We start from the raw sequence: 27,200 nt of genomic DNA on the forward strand, positions 1-27,200 counted from the left end.
AATACTGCTACCTTCTCACTGCGATAAGAACGCAGCTAGTTGAGAGCTGGATTCTAGGCATGCTTCCCTGTGAAAGCTGAGGTCAGGGCAGAACCCTCCCGCATCCTGCCTGACTGTAGACGTAGCTGCTAACATCCTTATGTTAGTTGCTGGGAGAGGTTGGGGGAATAGCATGTGTAAGCATTGAGCCTGAACTCACGTGTACCTGAGTTGAATAGAGCGTTTTCCAACGGCCTTCTTCAATCAGAGTGTAGCTAGGTTCCTACTCCCACGTACTAGTGGGTAGTAGACATCTGCCTCCCATGCATACTTCTGAGAGTTGAGCTTCGGCCTGTACCTCCATATCCTGCCTGCAGGTACCCTTCGCTTCTAAACGGCCTAGACCTGCTGCGTGACGGCAGTGTTGGGAGAGGTAAGTGGAGTCTCCAGGCACACAAGACTAGTGCCTCCAAGCTCAATCCAGCGATTTCCTAGTAATTCCTGAGGTAGACTGGTGCTACATACTAAGTTCAATATATGTGAGAATGTAGCTAACGACTTGTCCAAAAGCATCTTACTTCTGGGAGCTGAGCTCATCCTCAGTCCCTCACAGTTCCACACTGCCTGCAGAGTGAGTTTCCCACGTCTTCACCAGAGACTTTTGCCACAGGCTTCTGAGACGCAAGTTAACAATGCACACCTGGACGGTATCTCCAGGTGCAGTAGAGTGGTAATCTGGGAACCTCCTTACTCAGAATACTGCTACCTTCACACTGTCATAAGAATGCAGCTAGTTGAGAGCTGGCTTCTAGGCATGCTTCCCTGTGAGAGCTGAGGACAGGGCAGAACCCTCCCGCATCCTGCCTGACTGTAGACGTACCTGCTAACCTCCTTATGTTAGTGGCTGGGATAGGTTGTGGGAAAAGCATGTGTAAGCTTTGGGCCTGAACTCCCGTGTATCTGAGTTGAATACAGCGATTTCCAACATCCTTCCTCAATAGGACTGTAGCTAGGTTCCAACTCCCATGTCCGAGTGCGTAGCAGACATCTGCCTCCCATGCATACACACTTCTGAGAGTTGAGCTTATGGCCTGTAACCCTACATCCTGCCTGCCGCTACCTTTCGCTTCCAAAAGGCCTAGGCTCGCTGCTTGACGCAAGTGTTGGGAGAGGTAATTGGAATCTCCCGGCACACAAGACGAGTGCCTCCAAGCTCAATCAAGCGATTTCCTAGTAATTCCTGGGGTAGACTGGTGCTACATACTAAGTTCCATACGTGAGTAGGTAGTTGAACGCCTTGTCCAAAAACATCTTACTTCTGAGAGTTGAGCTCACCCTCAGTCCCTCACAGTTCCACACTGCCTGCAGAGTGAGTTTCGCACGTCTTCAACCGAGACTTTTGCCAGAGGCTTCTGAGACGCAAGTTCACAATGCAGACCTGGAGGGTATCTCCAGGTGCAGTAGAGTGGTAATCTGGGAACCTCCTGTCTCAGAATACTGCTACCTTCACCCTGCCATAACAATGCAGCTAGTTGACAGCTGGCTTCAAGGCATGCTTCCCTGTGAGAGCTAAGGACAGGGCACAACCCTCCCGCATCCTGCTTGACTGTAGAAGGAGCTGCTAACGTCCTCATGTTAGTGGCAGGGAAAGGTTGTGAGAAAAGCATGTGGAATCGTTGTGCCTGAACCCACGTGTATCTGAGTTGAATACAGCGATTTCCAAAGTCCTTCTTCATCAGAGTGTAGCTAGGTTCCCACTCGCATGTACGAGTGGGTAGCAGACATCTGCCTCCCATGCATACACACTTCTGAGAGTTGAGCTTATGGGCTGTAACCCTACCTCCTGCCTGCAGCTACCTTTCGCTTCCAAAAGGCCTAGGCTCGCTGCTTCACCGAAGTGTTGGGAGAGGTAACTGGAATCTCCCGGCACACAAGACTAGTGCCTCCAAACTCAATCCAGCGATTTCCCAGTAATTCCTGGGGTAGACTGGTGCTACATACTAAGTTCCATATGTGAGAAGGTAGCTGAACGCCTTGTCCAAAATCATCTTACTGCTGAGAGTTGAGCTCACCCTCAGTCCCTCACAGTTCCACACTGCCTGCAGAGTGAGTTTCGCACGTCTTCACCAGAGACGTTTGTCAAAGGCTTGTGAGACGCAACTTAACAATGCAGACCTGCACGGTATCTCCAGGTGCAGTACAGTGGTAATCTTGGAACCTCCTGACTCAGAATACTGCTACCTTCTCACTGCGATAAGAACGCAGCTAGTTGAGAGCTGGATTCTAGGCATGCTTCCCTGTGAAAGCTGAGGTCAGGGCGAACCCTCCCGCATCCTGCCTGACTGTAGACGTAGCTGCTAACATCCTTATGTTAGTTGCTGGGAGAGGTTGGGGGAATAGCATGTGTAAGCATTGAGCCTGAACTCACGTGTACCTGAGTTGAATAGAGCGTTTTCCAACGGCCTTCTTCAATCAGAGTGTAGCTAGGTTCCTACTCCCATGTACTAGTGGGTAGTAGACATCTGCCTCCCATGCATACTTCTGAGAGTTGAGCTTCGGCCTGTACCTCCATATCCTGCCTGCAGGTACCCTTCGCTTCTAAACGGCCTAGACCTGCTGCGTGACGGCAGTGTTGGGAGAGGTAAGTGGAGTCTCCAGGCACACAAGACTAGTGCCTCCAAGCTCAATCCAGCGATTTCCTAGTAATTCCTGAGGTAGACTGGTGCTACATACTAAGTTCAATATATGTGAGAATGTAGCTAACGACTTGTCCAAAAGCATCTTACTTCTGGGAGCTGAGCTCATCCTCAGTCCCTCACAGTTCCACACTGCCTGCAGAGTGAGTTTCCCACGTCTTCACCAGAGACTTTTGCCACAGGCTTCTGAGACGCAAGTTAACAATGCACACCTGGACGGTATCTCCAGGTGCAGTAGAGTGGTAATCTGGGAACCTCCTTACTCAGAATACTGCTACCTTCACACTGTCATAAGAATGCAGCTAGTTGAGAGCTGGCTTCTAGGCATGCTTCCCTGTGAGAGCTGAGGACAGGGCAGAACCCTCCCGCATCCTGCCTGACTGTAGACGTACCTGCTAACCTCCTTATGTTAGTGGCTGGGATAGGTTGTGGGAAAAGCATGTGTAAGCTTTGGGCCTGAACTCCCGTGTATCTGAGTTGAATACAGCGATTTCCAACATCCTTCTTCAATAGGACTGTAGCTAGGTTCCAACTCCCATGTCCGAGTGCGTAGCAGACATCTGCCTCCCATGCATACACACTTCTGAGAGTTGAGCTTATGGCCTGTAACCCTACATCCTGCCTGCCGCTACCTTTCGCTTCCAAAAGGCCTAGGCTCGCTGCTTGACGCAAGTGTTGGGAGAGGTAATTGGAATCTCCCGGCACACAAGACGAGTGCCTCCAAGCTCAATCAAGCGATTTCCTAGTAATTCCTGGGGTAGACTGGTGCTACATACTAAGTTCCATACGTGAGTAGGTAGTTGAACGCCTTGTCCAAAAACATCTTACTTCTGAGAGTTGAGCTCACCCTCAGTCCCTCACAGTTCCACACTGCCTGCAGAGTGAGTTTCGCACGTCTTCAACCGAGACTTTTGCCAGAGGCTTCTGAGACGCAAGTTCACAATGCAGACCTGGAGGGTATCTCCAGGTGCAGTAGAGTGGTAATCTGGGAACCTCCTGTCTCAGAATACTGCTACCTTCACCCTGCCATAACAATGCAGCTAGTTGACAGCTGGCTTCAAGGCATGCTTCCCTGTGAGAGCTAAGGACAGGGCACAACCCTCCCGCATCCTGCTTGACTGTAGAAGGAGCTGCTAACGTCCTCATGTTAGTGGCAGGGAAAGGTTGTGAGAAAAGCATGTGGAATCGTTGTGCCTGAACCCACGTGTATCTGAGTTGAATACAGCGATTTCCAAAGTCCTTCTTCATCAGAGTGTAGCTAGGTTCCCACTCGCATGTACGAGTGGGTAGCAGACATCTGCCTCCCATGCATACACACTTCTGAGAGTTGAGCTTATGGCCTGTAACCCTACCTCCTGCCTGCAGCTACCTTTCGCTTCCAAAAGGCCTAGGCTCGCTGCTTCACCGAAGTGTTGGGAGAGGTAACTGGAATCTCCCGGCACACAAGACTAGTGCCTCCAAACTCAATCCAGCGATTTCCCAGTAATTCCTGGGGTAGACTGGTGCTACATACTAAGTTCCATATGTGAGAAGGTAGCTGAACGCCTTGTCCAAAATCATCTTACTGCTGAGAGTTGAGCTCACCCTCAGTCCCTCACAGTTCCACACTGCCTGCAGAGTGAGTTTCGCACGTCTTCACCAGAGACGTTTGTCAAAGGCTTGTGAGACGCAACTTAACAATGCAGACCTGCACGGTATCTCCAGGTGCAGTACAGTGGTAATCTTGGAACCTCCTGACTCAGAATACTGCTACCTTCTCACTGCGATAAGAACGCAGCTAGTTGAGAGCTGGATTCTAGGCATGCTTCCCTGTGAAAGCTGAGGTCAGGGCAGAACCCTCCCGCATCCTGCCTGACTGTAGACGTAGCTGCTAACATCCTTATGTTAGTTGCTGGGAGAGGTTGGGGGAATAGCATGTGTAAGCATTGAGCCTGAACTCACGTGTACCTGAGTTGAATAGAGCGTTTTCCAACGGCCTTCTTCAATCAGAGTGTAGCTAGGTTCCTACTCCCATGTACTAGTGGGTAGTAGACATCTGCCTCCCATGCATACTTCTGAGAGTTGAGCTTCGGCCTCTACCTCCATATCCTGCCTGCAGGTACCCTTCGCTTCTAAACGGCCTAGACCTGCTGCGTGACGGCAGTGTTGGGAGAGGTAAGTGGAGTCTCCAGGCACACAAGACTAGTGCCTCCAAGCTCAATCCAGCGATTTCCTAGTAATTCCTGAGGTAGACTGGTGCTACATACTAAGTTCAATATATGTGAGAATGTAGCTAACGACTTGTCCAAAAGCATCTTACTTCTGGGAGCTGAGCTCATCCTCAGTCCCTCACAGTTCCACACTGCCTGCAGAGTGAGTTTCCCACGTCTTCACCAGAGACTTTTGCCACAGGCTTCTGAGACGCAAGTTAACAATGCACACCTGGACGGTATCTCCAGGTGCAGTAGAGTGGTAATCTGGGAACCTCCTTACTCAGAATACTGCTACCTTCACACTGTCATAAGAATGCAGCTAGTTGAGAGCTGGCTTCTAGGCATGCTTCCCTGTGAGAGCTGAGGACAGGGCAGAACCCTCCCGCATCCTGCCTGACTGTAGACGTACCTGCTAACCTCCTTATGTTAGTGGCTGGGATAGGTTGTGGGAAAAGCATGTGTAAGCTTTGGGCCTGAACTCCCGTGTATCTGAGTTGAATACAGCGATTTCCAACATCCTTCTTCAATAGGACTGTAGCTAGGTTCCAACTCCCATGTCCGAGTGCGTAGCAGACATCTGCCTCCCATGCATACACACTTCTGAGAGTTGAGCTTATGGCCTGTAACCCTACATCCTGCCTGCCGCTACCTTTCGCTTCCAAAAGGCCTAGGCTCGCTGCTTGACGCAAGTGTTGGGAGAGGTAATTGGAATCTCCCGGCACACAAGACGAGTGCCTCCAAGCTCAATCAAGCGATTTCCTAGTAATTCCTGGGGTAGACTGGTGCTACATACTAAGTTCCATACGTGAGTAGGTAGTTGAACGCCTTGTCCAAAAACATCTTACTTCTGAGAGTTGAGCTCACCCTCAGTCCCTCACAGTTCCACACTGCCTGCAGAGTGAGTTTCGCACGTCTTCAACCGAGACTTTTGCCAGAGGCTTCTGAGACGCAAGTTCACAATGCAGACCTGGAGGGTATCTCCAGGTGCAGTAGAGTGGTAATCTGGGAACCTCCTGTCTCAGAATACTGCTACCTTCACCCTGACATAACAATGCAGCTAGTTGACAGCTGGCTTCAAGGCATGCTTCCCTGTGAGAGCTAAGGACAGGGCACAACCCTCCCGCATCCTGCTTGACTGTAGAAGGAGCTGCTAACGTCCTCATGTTAGTGGCAGGGAAAGGTTGTGAGAAAAGCATGTGGAATCGTTGTGCCTGAACCCACGTGTATCTGAGTTGAATACAGCGATTTCCAAAGTCCTTCTTCATCAGAGTGTAGCTAGGTTCCCACTCGCATGTACGAGTGGGTAGCAGACATCTGCCTCCCATGCATACACACTTCTGAGAGTTGAGCTTATGGCCTGTAACCCTACCTCCTGCCTGCAGCTACCTTTCGCTTCCAAAAGGCCTAGGCTCGCTGCTTCACCGAAGTGTTGGGAGAGGTAACTGGAATCTCCCGGCACACAAGACTAGTGCCTCCAAACTCAATCCAGCGATTTCCCAGTAATTCCTGGGGTAGACTGGTGCTACATAATAAGTTCCATATGTGAGAAGGTAGCTGAACGCCTTGTCCAAAATCATCTTACTGCTGAGAGTTGAGCTCACCCTCAGTCCTTCACAGTTCCACACTGCCTGCAGAGTGAGTTTCGCACGTCTTCACCAGAGACGTTTGTCAAAGGCTTGTGAGACGCAACTTAACAATGCAGACCTGCACCGTATCTCCAGGTGCAGTACAGTGGTAATCTTGGAACCTCCTGACTCAGAATACTGCTACCTTCTCACTGCGATAAGAACGCAGCTAGTTGAGAGCTGGATTCTAGGCATGCTTCCCTGTGAAAGCTGAGGTCAGGGCGAACCCTCCCGCATCCTGCCTGACTGTAGACGTAGCTGCTAACATCCTTATGTTAGTTGCTGGGAGAGGTTGGGGGAATAGCATGTGTAAGCATTGAGCCTGAACTCACGTGTACCTGAGTTGAATAGAGCGTTTTCCAACGGCCTTCTTCAATCAGAGTGTAGCTAGGTTCCTACTCCCATGTACTAGTGGGTAGTAGACATCTGCCTCCCATGCATACTTCTGAGAGTTGAGCTTCGGCCTGTACCTCCATATCCTGCCTGCAGGTACCCTTCGCTTCTAAACGGCCTAGACCTGCTGCGTGACGGCAGTGTTGGGAGAGGTAAGTGGAGTCTCCAGGCACACAAGACTAGTGCCTCCAAGCTCAATCCAGCGATTTCCTAGTAATTCCTGAGGTAGACTGGTGCTACATACTAAGTTCAATATATGTGAGAATGTAGCTAACGACTTGTCCAAAAGCATCTTACTTCTGGGAGCTGAGCTCATCCTCAGTCCCTCACAGTTCCACACTGCCTGCAGAGTGAGTTTCCCACGTCTTCACCAGAGACTTTTGCCACAGGCTTCTGAGACGCAAGTTAACAATGCACACCTGGACGGTATCTCCAGGTGCAGTAGAGTGGTAATCTGGGAACCTCCTTACTCAGAATACTGCTACCTTCACACTGTCATAAGAATGCAGCTAGTTGAGTGCTGGCTTCTAGGCATGCTTCCCTGTGAGAGCTGAGGACAGGGCAGAACCCTCCCGCATCCTGCCTGACTGTAGACGTACCTGCTAACCTCCTTATGTTAGTGGCTGGGATAGGTTGTGGGAAAAGCATGTGTAAGCTTTGGGCCTGAACTCCCGTGTATCTGAGTTGAATACAGCGATTTCCAACATCCTTCTTCAATAGGACTGTAGCTAGGTTCCAACTCCCATGTCCGAGTGCGTAGCAGACATCTGCCTCCCATGCATACACACTTCTGAGAGTTGAGCTTATGGCCTGTAACCCTACATCCTGCCTGCCGCTACCTTTCGCTTCCAAAAGGCCTAGGCTCGCTGCTTGACGCAAGTGTTGGGAGAGGTAATTGGAATCTCCCGGCACACAAGACGAGTGCCTCCAAGCTCAATCAAGCGATTTCCTAGTAATTCCTGGGGTAGACTGGTGCTACATACTAAGTTCCATACGTGAGTAGGTAGTTGAACGCCTTGTCCAAAAACATCTTACTTCTGAGAGTGGAGCTCACCCTCAGTCCCTCACAGTTCCACACTGCCTGCAGAGTGAGTTTCGCACGTCTTCAACCGAGACTTTTGCCAGAGGCTTCTGAGACGCAAGTTCACAATGCAGACCTGGAGGGTATCTCCAGGTGCAGTAGAGTGGTAATCTGGGAACCTCCTGTCTCAGAATACTGCTACCTTCACCCTGCCATAACAATGCAGCTAGTTGACAGCTGGCTTCAAGGCATGCTTCCCTGTGAGAGCTAAGGACAGGGCACAACCCTCCCGCATCCTGCTTGACTGTAGAAGGAGCTGCTAACGTCCTCATGTTAGTGGCAGGGAAAGGTTGTGAGAAAAGCATGTGGAATCGTTGTGCCTGAACCCACGTGTATCTGAGTTGAATACAGCGATTTCCAAAGTCCTTCTTCATCAGAGTGTAGCTAGGTTCCCACTCGCATGTACGAGTGGGTAGCAGACATCTGCCTCCCATGCATACACACTTCTGAGAGTTGAGCTTATGGCCTGTAACCCTACCTCCTGCCTGCAGCTACCTTTCGCTTCCAAAAGGCCTAGGCTCGCTGCTTCACCGAAGTGTTGGGAGAGGTAACTGGAATCTCCCGGCACACAAGACTAGTGCCTCCAAACTCAATCCAGCGATTTCCCAGTAATTCCTGGGGTAGACTGGTGCTACATACTAAGTTCCATATGTGAGAAGGTAGCTGAACGCCTTGTCCAAAATCATCTTACTGCTGAGAGTTGAGCTCACCCTCAGTCCCTCACAGTTCCACACTGCCTGCAGAGTGAGTTTCGCACGTCTTCACCAGAGACGTTTGTCAAAGGCTTGTGAGACGCAACTTAACAATGCAGACCTGCACGGTATCTCCAGGTGCAGTACAGTGGTAATCTTGGAACCTCCTGACTCAGAATACTGCTACCTTCTCACTGCGATAAGAACGCAGCTAGTTGAGAGCTGGATTCTAGGCATGCTTCCCTGTGAAAGCTGAGGTCAGGGCGAACCCTCCCGCATCCTGCCTGACTGTAGACGTAGCTGCTAACATCCTTATGTTAGTTGCTGGGAGAGGTTGGGGGAATAGCATGTGTAAGCATTGAGCCTGAACTCACGTGTACCTGAGTTGAATAGAGCGTTTTCCAACGGCCTTCTTCAATCAGAGTGTAGCTAGGTTCCTACTCCCATGTACTAGTGGGTAGTAGACATCTGCCTCCCATGCATACTTCTGAGAGTTGAGCTTCGGCCTCTACCTCCATATCCTGCCTGCAGGTACCCTTCGCTTCTAAACGGCCTAGACCTGCTGCGTGACGGCAGTGTTGGGAGAGGTAAGTGGAGTCTCCAGGCACACAAGACTAGTGCCTCCAAGCTCAATCCAGCGATTTCCTAGTAATTCCTGAGGTAGACTGGTGCTACATACTAAGTTCAATATATGTGAGAATGTAGCTAACGACTTGTCCAAAAGCATCTTACTTCTGGGAGCTGAGCTCATCCTCAGTCCCTCACAGTTCCACACTGCCTGCAGAGTGAGTTTCCCACGTCTTCACCAGAGACTTTTGCCACAGGCTTCTGAGACGCAAGTTAACAATGCACACCTGGACGGTATCTCCAGGTGCAGTAGAGTGGTAATCTGGGAACCTCCTTACTCAGAATACTGCTACCTTCACACTGTCATAAGAATGCAGCTAGTTGAGAGCTGGCTTCTAGGCATGCTTCCCTGTGAGAGCTGAGGACAGGGCAGAACCCTCCCGCATCCTGCCTGACTGTAGACGTACCTGCTAACCTCCTTATGTTAGTGGCTGGGATAGGTTGTGGGAAAAGCATGTGTAAGCTTTGGGCCTGAACTCCCGTGTATCTGAGTTGAATACAGCGATTTCCAACATCCTTCTTCAATAGGACTGTAGCTAGGTTCCAACTCCCATGTCCGAGTGCGTAGCAGACATCTGCCTCCCATGCATACACACTTCTGAGAGTTGAGCTTATGGCCTGTAACCCTACATCCTGCCTGCCGCTACCTTTCGCTTCCAAAAGGCCTAGGCTCGCTGCTTGACGCAAGTGTTGGGAGAGGTAATTGGAATCTCCCGGCACACAAGACGAGTGCCTCCAAGCTCAATCAAGCGATTTCCTAGTAATTCCTGGGGTAGACTGGTGCTACATACTAAGTTCCATACGTGAGTAGGTAGTTGAACGCCTTGTCCAAAAACATCTTACTTCTGAGAGTTGAGCTCACCCTCAGTCCCTCACAGTTCCACACTGCCTGCAGAGTGAGTTTCGCACGTCTTCAACCGAGACTTTTGCCAGAGGCTTCTGAGACGCAAGTTCACAATGCAGACCTGGAGGGTATCTCCAGGTGCAGTAGAGTGGTAATCTGGGAACCTCCTGTCTCAGAATACTGCTACCTTCACCCTGCCATAACAATGCAGCTAGTTGACAGCTGGCTTCAAGGCATGCTTCCCTGTGAGAGCTAAGGACAGGGCACAACCCTCCCGCATCCTGCTTGACTGTAGAAGGAGCTGCTAACGTCCTCATGTTAGTGGCAGGGAAAGGTTGTGAGAAAAGCATGTGGAATCGTTGTGCCTGAACCCACGTGTATCTGAGTTGAATACAGCGATTTCCAAAGTCCTTCTTCATCAGAGTGTAGCTAGGTTCCCACTCGCATGTACGAGTGGGTAGCAGACATCTGCCTCCCATGCATACACACTTCTGAGAGTTGAGCTTATGGCCTGTAACCCTACCTCCTGCCTGCAGCTACCTTTCGCTTCCAAAAGGCCTAGGCTCGCTGCTTCACCGAAGTGTTGGGAGAGGTAACTGGAATCTCCTGGCACACAAGACTAGTGCCTCCAAACTCAATCCAGCGATTTCCCAGTAATTCCTGGGGTAGACTGGTGCTACATACTAAGTTCCATATGTGAGAAGGTAGCTGAACGCCTTGTCCAAAATCATCTTACTGCTGAGAGTTGAGCTCACCCTCAGTCCCTCACAGTTCCACACTGCCTGCAGAGTGAGTTTCGCACGTCTTCACCAGAGACGTTTGTCAAAGGCTTGTGAGACGCAACTTAACAATGCAGACCTGCACGGTATCTCCAGGTGCAGTACAGTGGTAATCTTGGAACCTCCTGACTCAGAATACTGCTACCTTCTCACTGCGATAAGAACGCAGCTAGTTGAGAGCTGGATTCTAGGCATGCTTCCCTGTGAAAGCTGAGGTCAGGGCAGAACCCTCCCGCATCCTGCCTGACTGTAGACGTAGCTGCTAACATCCTTATGTTAGTTGCTGGTAGAGGTTGGGGGAATAGCATGTGTAAGCATTGAGCCTGAACTCACGTGTACCTGAGTTGAATAGAGCGTTTTCCAACGGCCTTCTTCAATCAGAGTGTAGCTAGGTTCCTACTCCCATGTACTAGTGGGTAGTAGACATCTGCCTCCCATGCATACTTCTGAGAGTTGAGCTTCGGCCTGTACCTCCATATCCTGCCTGCAGGTACCCTTCGCTTCTAAACGGCCTAGACCTGCTGCGTGACGGCAGTGTTGGGAGAGGTAAGTGGAGTCTCCAGGCACACAAGACTAGTGCCTCCAAGCTCAATCCAGCGATTTCCTAGTAATTCCTGAGGTAGACTGGTGCTACATACTAAGTTCAATATATGTGAGAATGTAGCTAACGACTTGTCCAAAAGCATCTTACTTCTGAGAGCTGAGCTCATCCTCAGTCCCTCACAGTTCCACACTGCCTGCAGAGTGAGTTTCCCACGTCTTCACCAGAGACTTTTGCCACAGGCTTCTGAGACGCAAGTTAACAATGCACACCTGGACGGTATCTCCAGGTGCAGTAGAGTGGTAATCTGGGAACCTCCTTACTCAGAATACTGCTACCTTCACACTGTCATAAGAATGCAGCTAGTTGAGTGCTGGCTTCTAGGCATGCTTCCCTGTGAGAGCTGAGGACAGGGCAGAACCCTCCCGCATCCTGCCTGACTGTAGACGTACCTGCTAACCTCCTTATGTTAGTGGCTGGGATAGGTTGTGGGAAAAGCATGTGTAAGCTTTGGGCCTGAACTCCCGTGTATCTGAGTTGAATACAGCGATTTCCAACATCCTTCTTCAATAGGACTGTAGCTAGGTTCCAACTCCCATGTCCGAGTGGGTAGCAGACATCTGCCTCCCATGCATACACACTTCTGAGAGTTGAGCTTATGGCCTGTAACCCTACATCCTGCCTGCCGCTACCTTTCGCTTCCAAAAGGCCTAGGCTCGCTGCTTGACGCAAGTGTTGGGAGAGGTAATTGGAATCTCCCGGCACACAAGACGAGTGCCTCCAAGCTCAATCAAGCGATTTCCTAGTAATTCCTGGGGTAGACTGGTGCTACATACTAAGTTCCATACGTGAGTAGGTAGTTGAACGCCTTGTCCAAAAACATCTTACTTCTGAGAGTTGAGCTCACCCTCAGTCCCTCACAGTTCCACACTGCCGGCAGAATGAGTTTCGCACGTCTTCAACCGAGACTTTTGCCAGAGGCTTCTGAGACGCAAGTTCACAATGCAGACCTGGAGGGTATCTCCAGGTGCAGTAGAGTGGTAATCTGGGAACCTCCTGTCTCAGAATACTGCTACCTTCACCCTGCCATAACAATGCAGCTAGTTGACAGCTGGCTTCAAGGCATGCTTCCCTGTGAGAGCTAAGGACAGGGCACAACCCTCCCGCATCCTGCTTGACTGTAGAAGGAGCTGCTAACGTCCTCATGTTAGTGGCAGGGAAAGGTTGTGAGAAAAGCATGTGGAATCGTTGTGCCTGAACCCACGTGTATCTGAGTTGAATACAGCGATTTCCAAAGTCCTTCTTCATCAGAGTGTAGCTAGGTTCCCACTCGCATGTACGAGTGGGTAGCAGACATCTGCCTCCCATGCATACACACTTCTGAGAGTTGAGCTTATGGCCTGTAACCCTACCTCCTGCCTGCAGCTACCTTTCGCTTCCAAAAGGCCTAGGCTCGCTGCTTCACCGAAGTGTTGGGAGAGGTAACTGGAATCTCCCGGCACACAAGACTAGTGCCTCCAAACTCAATCCAGCGATTTCCCAGTAATTCCTGGGGTAGACTGGTGCTACATACTAAGTTCCATATGTGAGAAGGTAGCTGAACGCCTTGTCCAAAATCATCTTACTGCTGAGAGTTGAGCTCACCCTCAGTCCCTCACAGTTCCACACTGCCTGCAGAGTGAGTTTCGCACGTCTTCACCAGAGACGTTTGTCAAAGGCTTGTGAGACGCAACTTAACAATGCAGACCTGCACCATATCTCCAGGTGCAGTACAGTGGTAATCTTGGAACCTCCTGACTCAGAATACTGCTACCTTCTCACTGCGATAAGAACGCAGCTAGTTGAGAGCTGGATTCTAGGCATGCTTCCCTGTGAAAGCTGAGGTCAGGGCGAACCCTCCCGCATCCTGCCTGACTGTAGACGTAGCTGCTAACATCCTTATGTTAGTTGCTGGGAGAGGTTGGGGGAATAGCATGTGTAAGCATTGAGCCTGAACTCACGTGTACCTGAGTTGAATAGAGCGTTTTCCAACGGCCTTCTTCAATCAGAGTGTAGCTAGGTTCCTACTCCCATGTACTAGTGGGTAGTAGACATCTGCCTCCCATGCATACTTCTGAGAGTTGAGCTTCGGCCTCTACCTCCATATCCTGCCTGCAGGTACCCTTCGCTTCTAAACGGCCTAGACCTGCTGCGTGACGGCAGTGTTGGGAGAGGTAAGTGGAGTCTCCAGGCACACAAGACTAGTGCCTCCAAGCTCAATCCAGCGATTTCCTAGTAATTCCTGAGGTAGACTGGTGCTACATACTAAGTTCAATATATGTGAGAATGTAGCTAACGACTTGTCCAAAAGCATCTTACTTCTGGGAGCTGAGCTCATCCTCAGTCCCTCACAGTTCCACACTGCCTGCAGAGTGAGTTTCCCACGTCTTCACCAGAGACTTTTGCCACAGGCTTCTGAGACGCAAGTTAACAATGCACACCTGGACGGTATCTCCAGGTGCAGTAGAGTGGTAATCTGGGAACCTCCTTACTCAGAATACTGCTACCTTCACACTGTCATAAGAATGCAGCTAGTTGAGAGCTGGCTTCTAGGCATGCTTCCCTGTGAGAGCTGAGGACAGGGCAGAACCCTCCCGCATCCTGCCTGACTGTAGACGTACCTGCTAACCTCCTTATGTTAGTGGCTGGGATAGGTTGTGGGAAAAGCATGTGTAAGCTTTGGGCCTGAACTCCCGTGTATCTGAGTTGAATACAGCGATTTCCAACATCCTTCTTCAATAGGACTGTAGCTAGGTTCCAACTCCCATGTCCGAGTGCGTAGCAGACATCTGCCTCCCATGCATACACACTTCTGAGAGTTGAGCTTATGGCCTGTAACCCTACATCCTGCCTGCCGCTACCTTTCGCTTCCAAAAGGCCTAGGCTCGCTGCTTGACGCAAGTGTTGGGAGAGGTAATTGGAATCTCCCGGCACACAAGACGAGTGCCTCCAAGCTCAATCAAGCGATTTCCTAGTAATTCCTGGGGTAGACTGGTGCTACATACTAAGTTCCATACGTGAGTAGGTAGTTGAACGCCTTGTCCAAAAACATCTTACTTCTGAGAGTTGAGCTCACCCTCAGTCCCTCACAGTTCCACACTGCCTGCAGAGTGAGTTTCGCACGTCTTCAACCGAGACTTTTGCCAGAGGCTTCTGAGACGCAAGTTCACAATGCAGACCTGGAGGGTATCTCCAGGTGCAGTAGAGTGGTAATCTGGGAACCTCCTGTCTCAGAATACTGCTACCTTCACCCTGCCATAACAATGCAGCTAGTTGACAGCTGGCTTCAAGGCATGCTTCCCTGTGAGAGCTAAGGACAGGGCACAACCCTCCCGCATCCTGCTTGACTGTAGAAGGAGCTGCTAACGTCCTCATGTTAGTGGCAGGGAAAGGTTGTGAGAAAAGCATGTGGAATCGTTGTGCCTGAACCCACGTGTATCTGAGTTGAATACAGCGATTTCCAAAGTCCTTCTTCATCAGAGTGTAGCTAGGTTCCCACTCGCATGTACGAGTGGGTAGCAGACATCTGCCTCCCATGCATACACACTTCTGAGAGTTGAGCTTATGGGCTGTAACCCTACCTCCTGCCTGCAGCTACCTTTCGCTTCCAAAAGGCCTAGGCTCGCTGCTTCACCGAAGTGTTGGGAGAGGTAACTGGAATCTCCTGGCACACAAGACTAGTGCCTCCAAACTCAATCCAGCGATTTCCCAGTAATTCCTGGGGTAGACTGGTGCTACATACTAAGTTCCATATGTGAGAAGGTAGCTGAACGCCTTGTCCAAAATCATCTTACTGCTGAGAGTTGAGCTCACCCTCAGTCCCTCACAGTTCCACACTGCCTGCAGAGTGAGTTTCGCACGTCTTCACCAGAGACGTTTGTCAAAGGCTTGTGAGACGCAACTTAACAATGCAGACCTGCACGGTATCTCCAGGTGCAGTACAGTGGTAATCTTGGAACCTCCTGACTCAGAATACTGCTACCTTCTCACTGCGATAAGAACGCAGCTAGTTGAGAGCTGGATTCTAGGCATGCTTCCCTGTGAAAGCTGAGGTCAGGGCAGAACCCTCCCGCATCCTGCCTGACTGTAGACGTAGCTGCTAACATCCTTATGTTAGTTGCTGGGAGAGGTTGGGGGAATAGCATGTGTAAGCATTGAGCCTGAACTCACGTGTACCTGAGTTGAATAGAGCGTTTTCCAACGGCCTTCTTCAATCAGAGTGTAGCTAGGTTCCTACTCCCATGTACTAGTGGGTAGTAGACATCTGCCTCCCATGCATACTTCTGAGAGTTGAGCTTCGGCCTGTACCTCCATATCCTGCCTGCAGGTACCCTTCGCTTCTAAACGGCCTAGACCTGCTGCGTGACGGCAGTGTTGGGAGAGGTAAGTGGAGTCTCCAGGCACACAAGACTAGTGCCTCCAAGCTCAATCCAGCGATTTCCTAGTAATTCCTGAGGTAGACTGGTGCTACATACTAAGTTCAATATATGTGAGAATGTAGCTAACGACTTGTCCAAAAGCATCTTACTTCTGGGAGCTGAGCTCATCCTCAGTCCCTCACAGTTCCACACTGCCTGCAGAGTGAGTTTCCCACGTCTTCACCAGAGACTTTTGCCACAGGCTTCTGAGACGCAAGTTAACAATGCACACCTGGACGGTATCTCCAGGTGCAGTAGAGTGGTAATCTGGGAACCTCCTTACTCAGAATACTGCTACCTTCACACTGTCATAAGAATGCAGCTAGTTGAGAGCTGGCTTCTAGGCATGCTTCCCTGTGAGAGCTGAGGACAGGGCAGAACCCTCCCGCATCCTGCCTGACTGTAGACGTACCTGCTAACCTCCTTATGTTAGTGGCTGGGATAGGTTGTGGGAAAAGCATGTGTAAGCTTTGGGCCTGAACTCCCGTGTATCTGAGTTGAATACAGCGATTTCCAACATCCTTCCTCAATAGGACTGTAGCTAGGTTCCAACTCCCATGTCCGAGTGCGTAGCAGACATCTGCCTCCCATGCATACACACTTCTGAGAGTTGAGCTTATGGCCTGTAACCCTACATCCTGCCTGCCGCTACCTTTCGCTTCCAAAAGGCCTAGGCTCGCTGCTTGACGCAAGTGTTGGGAGAGGTAATTGGAATCTCCCGGCACACAAGACGAGTGCCTCCAAGCTCAATCAAGCGATTTCCTAGTAATTCCTGGGGTAGACTGGTGCTACATACTAAGTTCCATACGTGAGTAGGTAGTTGAACGCCTTGTCCAAAAACATCTTACTTCTGAGAGTTGAGCTCACCCTCAGTCCCTCACAGTTCCACACTGCCTGCAGAGTGAGTTTCGCACGTCTTCAACCGAGACTTTTGCCAGAGGCTTCTGAGACGCAAGTTCACAATGCAGACCTGGAGGGTATCTCCAGGTGCAGTAGAGTGGTAATCTGGGAACCTCCTGTCTCAGAATACTGCTACCTTCACCCTGCCATAACAATGCAGCTAGTTGACAGCTGGCTTCAAGGCATGCTTCCCTGTGAGAGCTAAGGACAGGGCACAACCCTCCCGCATCCTGCTTGACTGTAGAAGGAGCTGCTAACGTCCTCATGTTAGTGGCAGGGAAAGGTTGTGAGAAAAGCATGTGGAATCGTTGTGCCTGAACCCACGTGTATCTGAGTTGAATACAGCGATTTCCAAAGTCCTTCTTCATCAGAGTGTAGCTAGGTTCCCACTCGCATGTACGAGTGGGTAGCAGACATCTGCCTCCCATGCATACACACTTCTGAGAGTTGAGCTTATGGCCTGTAACCCTACCTCCTGCCTGCAGCTACCTTTCGCTTCCAAAAGGCCTAGGCTCGCTGCTTCACCGAAGTGTTGGGAGAGGTAACTGGAATCTCCCGGCACACAAGACTAGTGCCTCCAAACTCAATCCAGCGATTTCCCAGTAATTCCTGGGGTAGACTGGTGCTACATACTAAGTTCCATATGTGAGAAGGTAGCTGAACGCCTTGTCCAAAATCATCTTACTGCTGAGAGTTGAGCTCACCCTCAGTCCCTCACAGTTCCACACTGCCTGCAGAGTGAGTTTCGCACGTCTTCACCAGAGACGTTTGTCAAAGGCTTGTGAGACGCAACTTAACAATGCAGACCTGCACGGTATCTCCAGGTGCAGTACAGTGGTAATCTTGGAACCTCCTGACTCAGAATACTGCTACCTTCTCACTGCGATAAGAACGCAGCTAGTTGAGAGCTGGATTCTAGGCATGCTTCCCTGTGAAAGCTGAGGTCAGGGCGAACCCTCCCGCATCCTGCCTGACTGTAGACGTAGCTGCTAACATCCTTATGTTAGTTGCTGGGAGAGGTTGGGGGAATAGCATGTGTAAGCATTGAGCCTGAACTCACGTGTACCTGAGTTGAATAGAGCGTTTTCCAACGGCCTTCTTCAATCAGAGTGTAGCTAGGTTCCTACTCCCATGTACTAGTGGGTAGTAGACATCTGCCTCCCATGCATACTTCTGAGAGTTGAGCTTCGGCCTGTACCTCCATATCCTGCCTGCAGGTACCCTTCGCTTCTAAACGGCCTAGACCTGCTGCGTGACGGCAGTGTTGGGAGAGGTAAGTGGAGTCTCCAGGCACACAAGACTAGTGCCTCCAAGCTCAATCCAGCGATTTCCTAGTAATTCCTGAGGTAGACTGGTGCTACATACTAAGTTCAATATATGTGAGAATGTAGCTAACGACTTGTCCAAAAGCATCTTACTTCTGGGAGCTGAGCTCATCCTCAGTCCCTCACAGTTCCACACTGCCTGCAGAGTGAGTTTCCCACGTCTTCACCAGAGACTTTTGCCACAGGCTTCTGAGACGCAAGTTAACAATGCACACCTGGACGGTATCTCCAGGTGCAGTAGAGTGGTAATCTGGGAACCTCCTTACTCAGAATACTGCTACCTTCACACTGTCATAAGAATGCAGCTAGTTGAGAGCTGGCTTCTAGGCATGCTTCCCTGTGAGAGCTGAGGACAGGGCAGAACCCTCCCGCATCCTGCCTGACTGTAGACGTACCTGCTAACCTCCTTATGTTAGTGGCTGGGATAGGTTGTGGGAAAAGCATGTGTAAGCTTTGGGCCTGAACTCCCGTGTATCTGAGTTGAATACAGCGATTTCCAACATCCTTCTTCAATAGGACTGTAGCTAGGTTCCAACTCCCATGTCCGAGTGCGTAGCAGACATCTGCCTCCCATGCATACACACTTCTGAGAGTTGAGCTTATGGCCTGTAACCCTACATCCTGCCTGCCGCTACCTTTCGCTTCCAAAAGGCCTAGGCTCGCTGCTTGACGCAAGTGTTGGGAGAGGTAATTGGAATCTCCCGGCACACAAGACGAGTGCCTCCAAGCTCAATCAAGCGATTTCCTAGTAATTCCTGGGGTAGACTGGTGCTACATACTAAGTTCCATACGTGAGTAGGTAGTTGAACGCCTTGTCCAAAAACATCTTACTTCTGAGAGTTGAGCTCACCCTCAGTCCCTCACAGTTCCACACTGCCTGCAGAGTGAGTTTCGCACGTCTTCAACCGAGACTTTTGCCAGAGGCTTCTGAGACGCAAGTTCACAATGCAGACCTGGAGGGTATCTCCAGGTGCAGTAGAGTGGTAATCTGGGAACCTCCTGTCTCAGAATACTGCTACCTTCACCCTGCCATAACAATGCAGCTAGTTGACAGCTGGCTTCAAGGCATGCTTCCCTGTGAGAGCTAAGGACAGGGCACAACCCTCCCGCATCCTGCTTGACTGTAGAAGGAGCTGCTAACGTCCTCATGTTAGTGGCAGGGAAAGGTTGTGAGAAAAGCATGTGGAATCGTTGTGCCTGAACCCACGTGTATCTGAGTTGAATACAGCGATTTCCAAAGTCCTTCTTCATCAGAGTGTAGCTAGGTTCCCACTCGCATGTACGAGTGGGTAGCAGACATCTGCCTCCCATGCATACACACTTCTGAGAGTTGAGCTTATGGCCTGTAACCCTACCTCCTGCCTGCAGCTACCTTTCGCTTCCAAAAGGCCTAGGCTCGCTGCTTCACCGAAGTGTTGGGAGAGGTAACTGGAATCTCCCGGCACACAAGACTAGTGCCTCCAAACTCAATCCAGCGATTTCCCAGTAATTCCTGGGGTAGACTGGTGCTACATACTAAGTTCCATATGTGAGAAGGTAGCTGAACGCCTTGTCCAAAATCATCTTACTGCTGAGAGTTGAGCTCACCCTCAGTCCCTCACAGTTCCACACTGCCTGCAGAGTGAGTTTCGCACGTCTTCACCAGAGACGTTTGTCAAAGGCTTGTGAGACGCAACTTAACAATGCAGACCTGCACCGTATCTCCAGGTGCAGTACAGTGGTAATCTTGGAACCTCCTGACTCAGAATACTGCTACCTTCTCACTGCGATAAGAACGCAGCTAGTTGAGAGCTGGATTCTAGGCATGCTTCCCTGTGAAAGCTGAGGTCAGGGCAGAACCCTCCCGCATCCTGCCTGACTGTAGACGTAGCTGCTAACATCCTTATGTTAGTTGCTGGGAGAGGTTGGGGGAATAGCATGTGTAAGCATTGAGCCTGAACTCACGTGTACCTGAGTTGAATAGAGCGTTTTCCAACGGCCTTCTTCAATCAGAGTGTAGCTAGGTTCCTACTCCCATGTACTAGTGGGTAGTAGACATCTGCCTCCCATGCATACTTCTGAGAGTTGAGCTTCGGCCTGTACCTCCATATCCTGCCTGCAGGTACCCTTCGCTTCTAAACGGCCTAGACCTGCTGCGTGACGGCAGTGTTGGGAGAGGTAAGTGGAGTCTCCAGGCACACAAGACTAGTGCCTCCAAGCTCAATCCAGCGATTTCCTAGTAATTCCTGAGGTAGACTGGTGCTACATACTAAGTTCAATATATGTGAGAATGTAGCTAACGACTTGTCCAAAAGCATCTTACTTCTGGGAGCTGAGCTCATCCTCAGTCCCTCACAGTTCCACACTGCCTGCAGAGTGAGTTTCCCACGTCTTCACCAGAGACTTTTGCCACAGGCTTCTGAGACGCAAGTTAACAATGCACACCTGGACGGTATCTCCAGGTGCAGTAGAGTGGTAATCTGGGAACCTCCTTACTCAGAATACTGCTACCTTCACACTGTCATAAGAATGCAGCTAGTTGAGAGCTGGCTTCTAGGCATGCTTCCCTGTGAGAGCTGAGGACAGGGCAGAACCCTCCCGCATCCTGCCTGACTGTAGACGTACCTGCTAACCTCCTTATGTTAGTGGCTGGGATAGGTTGTGGGAAAAGCATGTGTAAGCTTTGGGCCTGAACTCCCGTGTATCTGAGTTGAATACAGCGATTTCCAACATCCTTCTTCAATAGGACTGTAGCTAGGTTCCAACTCCCATGTCCGAGTGCGTAGCAGACATCTGCCTCCCATGCATACACACTTCTGAGAGTTGAGCTTATGGCCTGTAACCCTACATCCTGCCTGCCGCTACCTTTCGCTTCCAAAAGGCCTAGGCTCGCTGCTTGACGCAAGTGTTGGGAGAGGTAATTGGAATCTCCCGGCACACAAGACGAGTGCCTCCAAGCTCAATCAAGCGATTTCCTAGTAATTCCTGGGGTAGACTGGTGCTACATACTAAGTTCCATACGTGAGTAGGTAGTTGAACGCCTTGTCCAAAAACATCTTACTTCTGAGAGTTGAGCTCACCCTCAGTCCCTCACAGTTCCACACTGCCTGCAGAGTGAGTTTCGCACGTCTTCAACCGAGACTTTTGCCAGAGGCTTCTGAGACGCAAGTTCACAATGCAGACCTGGAGGGTATCTCCAGGTGCAGTAGAGTGGTAATCTGGGAACCTCCTGTCTCAGAATACTGCTACCTTCACCCTGCCATAACAATGCAGCTAGTTGACAGCTGGCTTCAAGGCATGCTTCCCTGTGAGAGCTAAGGACAGGGCACAACCCTCCCGCATCCTGCTTGACTGTAGAAGGAGCTGCTAACGTCCTCATGTTAGTGGCAGGGAAAGGTTGTGAGAAAAGCATGTGGAATCGTTGTGCCTGAACCCACGTGTATCTGAGTTGAATACAGCGATTTCCAAAGTCCTTCTTCATCAGAGTGTAGCTAGGTTCCCACTCGCATGTACGAGTGGGTAGCAGACATCTGCCTCCCATGCATACACACTTCTGAGAGTTGAGCTTATGGCCTGTAACCCTACCTCCTGCCTGCAGCTACCTTTCGCTTCCAAAAGGCCTAGGCTCGCTGCTTCACCGAAGTGTTGGGAGAGGTAACTGGAATCTCCCGGCACACAAGACTAGTGCCTCCAAACTCAATCCAGCGATTTCCCAGTAATTCCTGGGGTAGACTGGTGCTACATAATAAGTTCCATATGTGAGAAGGTAGCTGAACGCCTTGTCCAAAATCATCTTACTGCTGAGAGTTGAGCTCACCCTCAGTCCTTCACAGTTCCACACTGCCTGCAGAGTGAGTTTCGCACGTCTTCACCAGAGACGTTTGTCAAAGGCTTGTGAGACGCAACTTAACAATGCAGACCTGCACCGTATCTCCAGGTGCAGTACAGTGGTAATCTTGGAACCTCCTGACTCAGAATACTGCTACCTTCTCACTGCGATAAGAACGCAGCTAGTTGAGAGCTGGATTCTAGGCATGCTTCCCTGTGAAAGCTGAGGTCAGGGCGAACCCTCCCGCATCCTGCCTGACTGTAGACGTAGCTGCTAACATCCTTATGTTAGTTGCTGGGAGAGGTTGGGGGAATAGCATGTGTAAGCATTGAGCCTGAACTCACGTGTACCTGAGTTGAATAGAGCGTTTTCCAACGGCCTTCTTCAATCAGAGTGTAGCTAGGTTCCTACTCCCATGTACTAGTGGGTAGTAGACATCTGCCTCCCATGCATACTTCTGAGAGTTGAGCTTCGGCCTGTACCTCCATATCCTGCCTGCAGGTACCCTTCGCTTCTAAACGGCCTAGACCTGCTGCGTGACGGCAGTGTTGGGAGAGGTAAGTGGAGTCTCCAGGCACACAAGACTAGTGCCTCCAAGCTCAATCCAGCGATTTCCTAGTAATTCCTGAGGTAGACTGGTGCTACATACTAAGTTCAATATATGTGAGAATGTAGCTAACGACTTGTCCAAAAGCATCTTACTTCTGGGAGCTGAGCTCATCCTCAGTCCCTCACAGTTCCACACTGCCTGCAGAGTGAGTTTCCCACGTCTTCACCAGAGACTTTTGCCACAGGCTTCTGAGACGCAAGTTAACAATGCACACCTGGACGGTATCTCCAGGTGCAGTAGAGTGGTAATCTGGGAACCTCCTTACTCAGAATACTGCTACCTTCACACTGTCATAAGAATGCAGCTAGTTGAGTGCTGGCTTCTAGGCATGCTTCCCTGTGAGAGCTGAGGACAGGGCAGAACCCTCCCGCATCCTGCCTGACTGTAGACGTACCTGCTAACCTCCTTATGTTAGTGGCTGGGATAGGTTGTGGGAAAAGCATGTGTAAGCTTTGGGCCTGAACTCCCGTGTATCTGAGTTGAATACAGCGATTTCCAACATCCTTCTTCAATAGGACTGTAGCTAGGTTCCAACTCCCATGTCCGAGTGCGTAGCAGACATCTGCCTCCCATGCATACACACTTCTGAGAGTTGAGCTTATGGCCTGTAACCCTACATCCTGCCTGCCGCTACCTTTCGCTTCCAAAAGGCCTAGGCTCGCTGCTTGACGCAAGTGTTGGGAGAGGTAATTGGAATCTCCCGGCACACAAGACGAGTGCCTCCAAGCTCAATCAAGCGATTTCCTAGTAATTCCTGGGGTAGACTGGTGCTACATACTAAGTTCCATACGTGAGTAGGTAGTTGAACGCCTTGTCCAAAAACATCTTACTTCTGAGAGTGGAGCTCACCCTCAGTCCCTCACAGTTCCACACTGCCTGCAGAGTGAGTTTCGCACGTCTTCAACCGAGACTTTTGCCAGAGGCTTCTGAGACGCAAGTTCACAATGCAGACCTGGAGGGTATCTCCAGGTGCAGTAGAGTGGTAATCTGGGAACCTCCTGTCTCAGAATACTGCTACCTTCACCCTGCCATAACAATGCAGCTAGTTGACAGCTGGCTTCAAGGCATGCTTCCCTGTGAGAGCTAAGGACAGGGCACAACCCTCCCGCATCCTGCTTGACTGTAGAAGGAGCTGCTAACGTCCTCATGTTAGTGGCAGGGAAAGGTTGTGAGAAAAGCATGTGGAATCGTTGTGCCTGAACCCACGTGTATCTGAGTTGAATACAGCGATTTCCAAAGTCCTTCTTCATCAGAGTGTAGCTAGGTTCCCACTCGCATGTACGAGTGGGTAGCAGACATCTGCCTCCCATGCATACACACTTCTGAGAGTTGAGCTTATGGCCTGTAACCCTACCTCCTGCCTGCAGCTACCTTTCGCTTCCAAAAGGCCTAGGCTCGCTGCTTCACCGAAGTGTTGGGAGAGGTAACTGGAATCTCCCGGCACACAAGACTAGTGCCTCCAAACTCAATCCAGCGATTTCCCAGTAATTCCTGGGGTAGACTGGTGCTACATACTAAGTTCCATATGTGAGAAGGTAGCTGAACGCCTTGTCCAAAATCATCTTACTGCTGAGAGTTGAGCTCACCCTCAGTCCCTCACAGTTCCACACTGCCTGCAGAGTGAGTTTCGCACGTCTTCACCAGAGACGTTTGTCAAAGGCTTGTGAGACGCAACTTAACAATGCAGACCTGCACGGTATCTCCAGGTGCAGTACAGTGGTAATCTTGGAACCTCCTGACTCAGAATACTGCTACCTTCTCACTGCGATAAGAACGCAGCTAGTTGAGAGCTGGATTCTAGGCATGCTTCCCTGTGAAAGCTGAGGTCAGGGCGAACCCTCCCGCATCCTGCCTGACTGTAGACGTAGCTGCTAACATCCTTATGTTAGTTGCTGGGAGAGGTTGGGGGAATAGCATGTGTAAGCATTGAGCCTGAACTCACGTGTACCTGAGTTGAATAGAGCGTTTTCCAACGGCCTTCTTCAATCAGAGTGTAGCTAGGTTCCTACTCCCATGTACTAGTGGGTAGTAGACATCTGCCTCCCATGCATACTTCTGAGAGTTGAGCTTCGGCCTCTACCTCCATATCCTGCCTGCAGGTACCCTTCGCTTCTAAACGGCCTAGACCTGCTGCGTGACGGCAGTGTTGGGAGAGGTAAGTGGAGTCTCCAGGCACACAAGACTAGTGCCTCCAAGCTCAATCCAGCGATTTCCTAGTAATTCCTGAGGTAGACTGGTGCTACATACTAAGTTCAATATATGTGAGAATGTAGCTAACGACTTGTCCAAAAGCATCTTACTTCTGGGAGCTGAGCTCATCCTCAGTCCCTCACAGTTCCACACTGCCTGCAGAGTGAGTTTCCCACGTCTTCACCAGAGACTTTTGCCACAGGCTTCTGAGACGCAAGTTAACAATGCACACCTGGACGGTATCTCCAGGTGCAGTAGAGTGGTAATCTGGGAACCTCCTTACTCAGAATACTGCTACCTTCACACTGTCATAAGAATGCAGCTAGTTGAGAGCTGGCTTCTAGGCATGCTTCCCTGTGAGAGCTGAGGACAGGGCAGAACCCTCCCGCATCCTGCCTGACTGTAGACGTACCTGCTAACCTCCTTATGTTAGTGGCTGGGATAGGTTGTGGGAAAAGCATGTGTAAGCTTTGGGCCTGAACTCCCGTGTATCTGAGTTGAATACAGCGATTTCCAACATCCTTCTTCAATAGGACTGTAGCTAGGTTCCAACTCCCATGTCCGAGTGCGTAGCAGACATCTGCCTCCCATGCATACACACTTCTGAGAGTTGAGCTTATGGCCTGTAACCCTACATCCTGCCTGCCGCTACCTTTCGCTTCCAAAAGGCCTAGGCTCGCTGCTTGACGCAAGTGTTGGGAGAGGTAATTGGAATCTCCCGGCACACAAGACGAGTGCCTCCAAGCTCAATCAAGCGATTTCCTAGTAATTCCTGGGGTAGACTGGTGCTACATACTAAGTTCCATACGTGAGTAGGTAGTTGAACGCCTTGTCCAAAAACATCTTACTTCTGAGAGTTGAGCTCACCCTCAGTCCCTCACAGTTCCACACTGCCTGCAGAGTGAGTTTCGCACGTCTTCAACCGAGACTTTTGCCAGAGGCTTCTGAGACGCAAGTTCACAATGCAGACCTGGAGGGTATCTCCAGGTGCAGTAGAGTGGTAATCTGGGAACCTCCTGTCTCAGAATACTGCTACCTTCACCCTGCCATAACAATGCAGCTAGTTGACAGCTGGCTTCAAGGCATGCTTCCCTGTGAGAGCTAAGGACAGGGCACAACCCTCCCGCATCCTGCTTGACTGTAGAAGGAGCTGCTAACGTCCTCATGTTAGTGGCAGGGAAAGGTTGTGAGAAAAGCATGTGGAATCGTTGTGCCTGAACCCACGTGTATCTGAGTTGAATACAGCGATTTCCAAAGTCCTTCTTCATCAGAGTGTAGCTAGGTTCCCACTCGCATGTACGAGTGGGTAGCAGACATCTGCCTCCCATGCATACACACTTCTGAGAGTTGAGCTTATGGCCTGTAACCCTACCTCCTGCCTGCAGCTACCTTTCGCTTCCAAAAGGCCTAGGCTCGCTGCTTCACCGAAGTGTTGGGAGAGGTAACTGGAATCTCCTGGCACACAAGACTAGTGCCTCCAAACTCAATCCAGCGATTTCCCAGTAATTCCTGGGGTAGACTGGTGCTACATACTAAGTTCCATATGTGAGAAGGTAGCTGAACGCCTTGTCCAAAATCATCTTACTGCTGAGAGTTGAGCTCACCCTCAGTCCCTCACAGTTCCACACTGCCTGCAGAGTGAGTTTCGCACGTCTTCACCAGAGACGTTTGTCAAAGGCTTGTGAGACGCAACTTAACAATGCAGACCTGCACGGTATCTCCAGGTGCAGTACAGTGGTAATCTTGGAACCTCCTGACTCAGAATACTGCTACCTTCTCACTGCGATAAGAACGCAGCTAGTTGAGAGCTGGATTCTAGGCATGCTTCCCTGTGAAAGCTGAGGTCAGGGCAGAACCCTCCCGCATCCTGCCTGACTGTAGACGTAGCTGCTAACATCCTTATGTTAGTTGCTGGTAGAGGTTGGGGGAATAGCATGTGTAAGCATTGAGCCTGAACTCACGTGTACCTGAGTTGAATAGAGCGTTTTCCAACGGCCTTCTTCAATCAGAGTGTAGCTAGGTTCCTACTCCCATGTACTAGTGGGTAGTAGACATCTGCCTCCCATGCATACTTCTGAGAGTTGAGCTTCGGCCTGTACCTCCATATCCTGCCTGCAGGTACCCTTCGCTTCTAAACGGCCTAGACCTGCTGCGTGACGGCAGTGTTGGGAGAGGTAAGTGGAGTCTCCAGGCACACAAGACTAGTGCCTCCAAGCTCAATCCAGCGATTTCCTAGTAATTCCTGAGGTAGACTGGTGCTACATACTAAGTTCAATATATGTGAGAATGTAGCTAACGACTTGTCCAAAAGCATCTTACTTCTGAGAGCTGAGCTCATCCTCAGTCCCTCACAGTTCCACACTGCCTGCAGAGTGAGTTTCCCACGTCTTCACCAGAGACTTTTGCCACAGGCTTCTGAGACGCAAGTTAACAATGCACACCTGGACGGTATCTCCAGGTG

This window comes from Canis aureus, chromosome 13 (genome assembly GCF_053574225.1).
Source record: "Canis aureus isolate CA01 chromosome 13, VMU_Caureus_v.1.0, whole genome shotgun sequence".
NCBI classification, from domain to species: domain Eukaryota; kingdom Metazoa; phylum Chordata; class Mammalia; order Carnivora; family Canidae; genus Canis; species Canis aureus.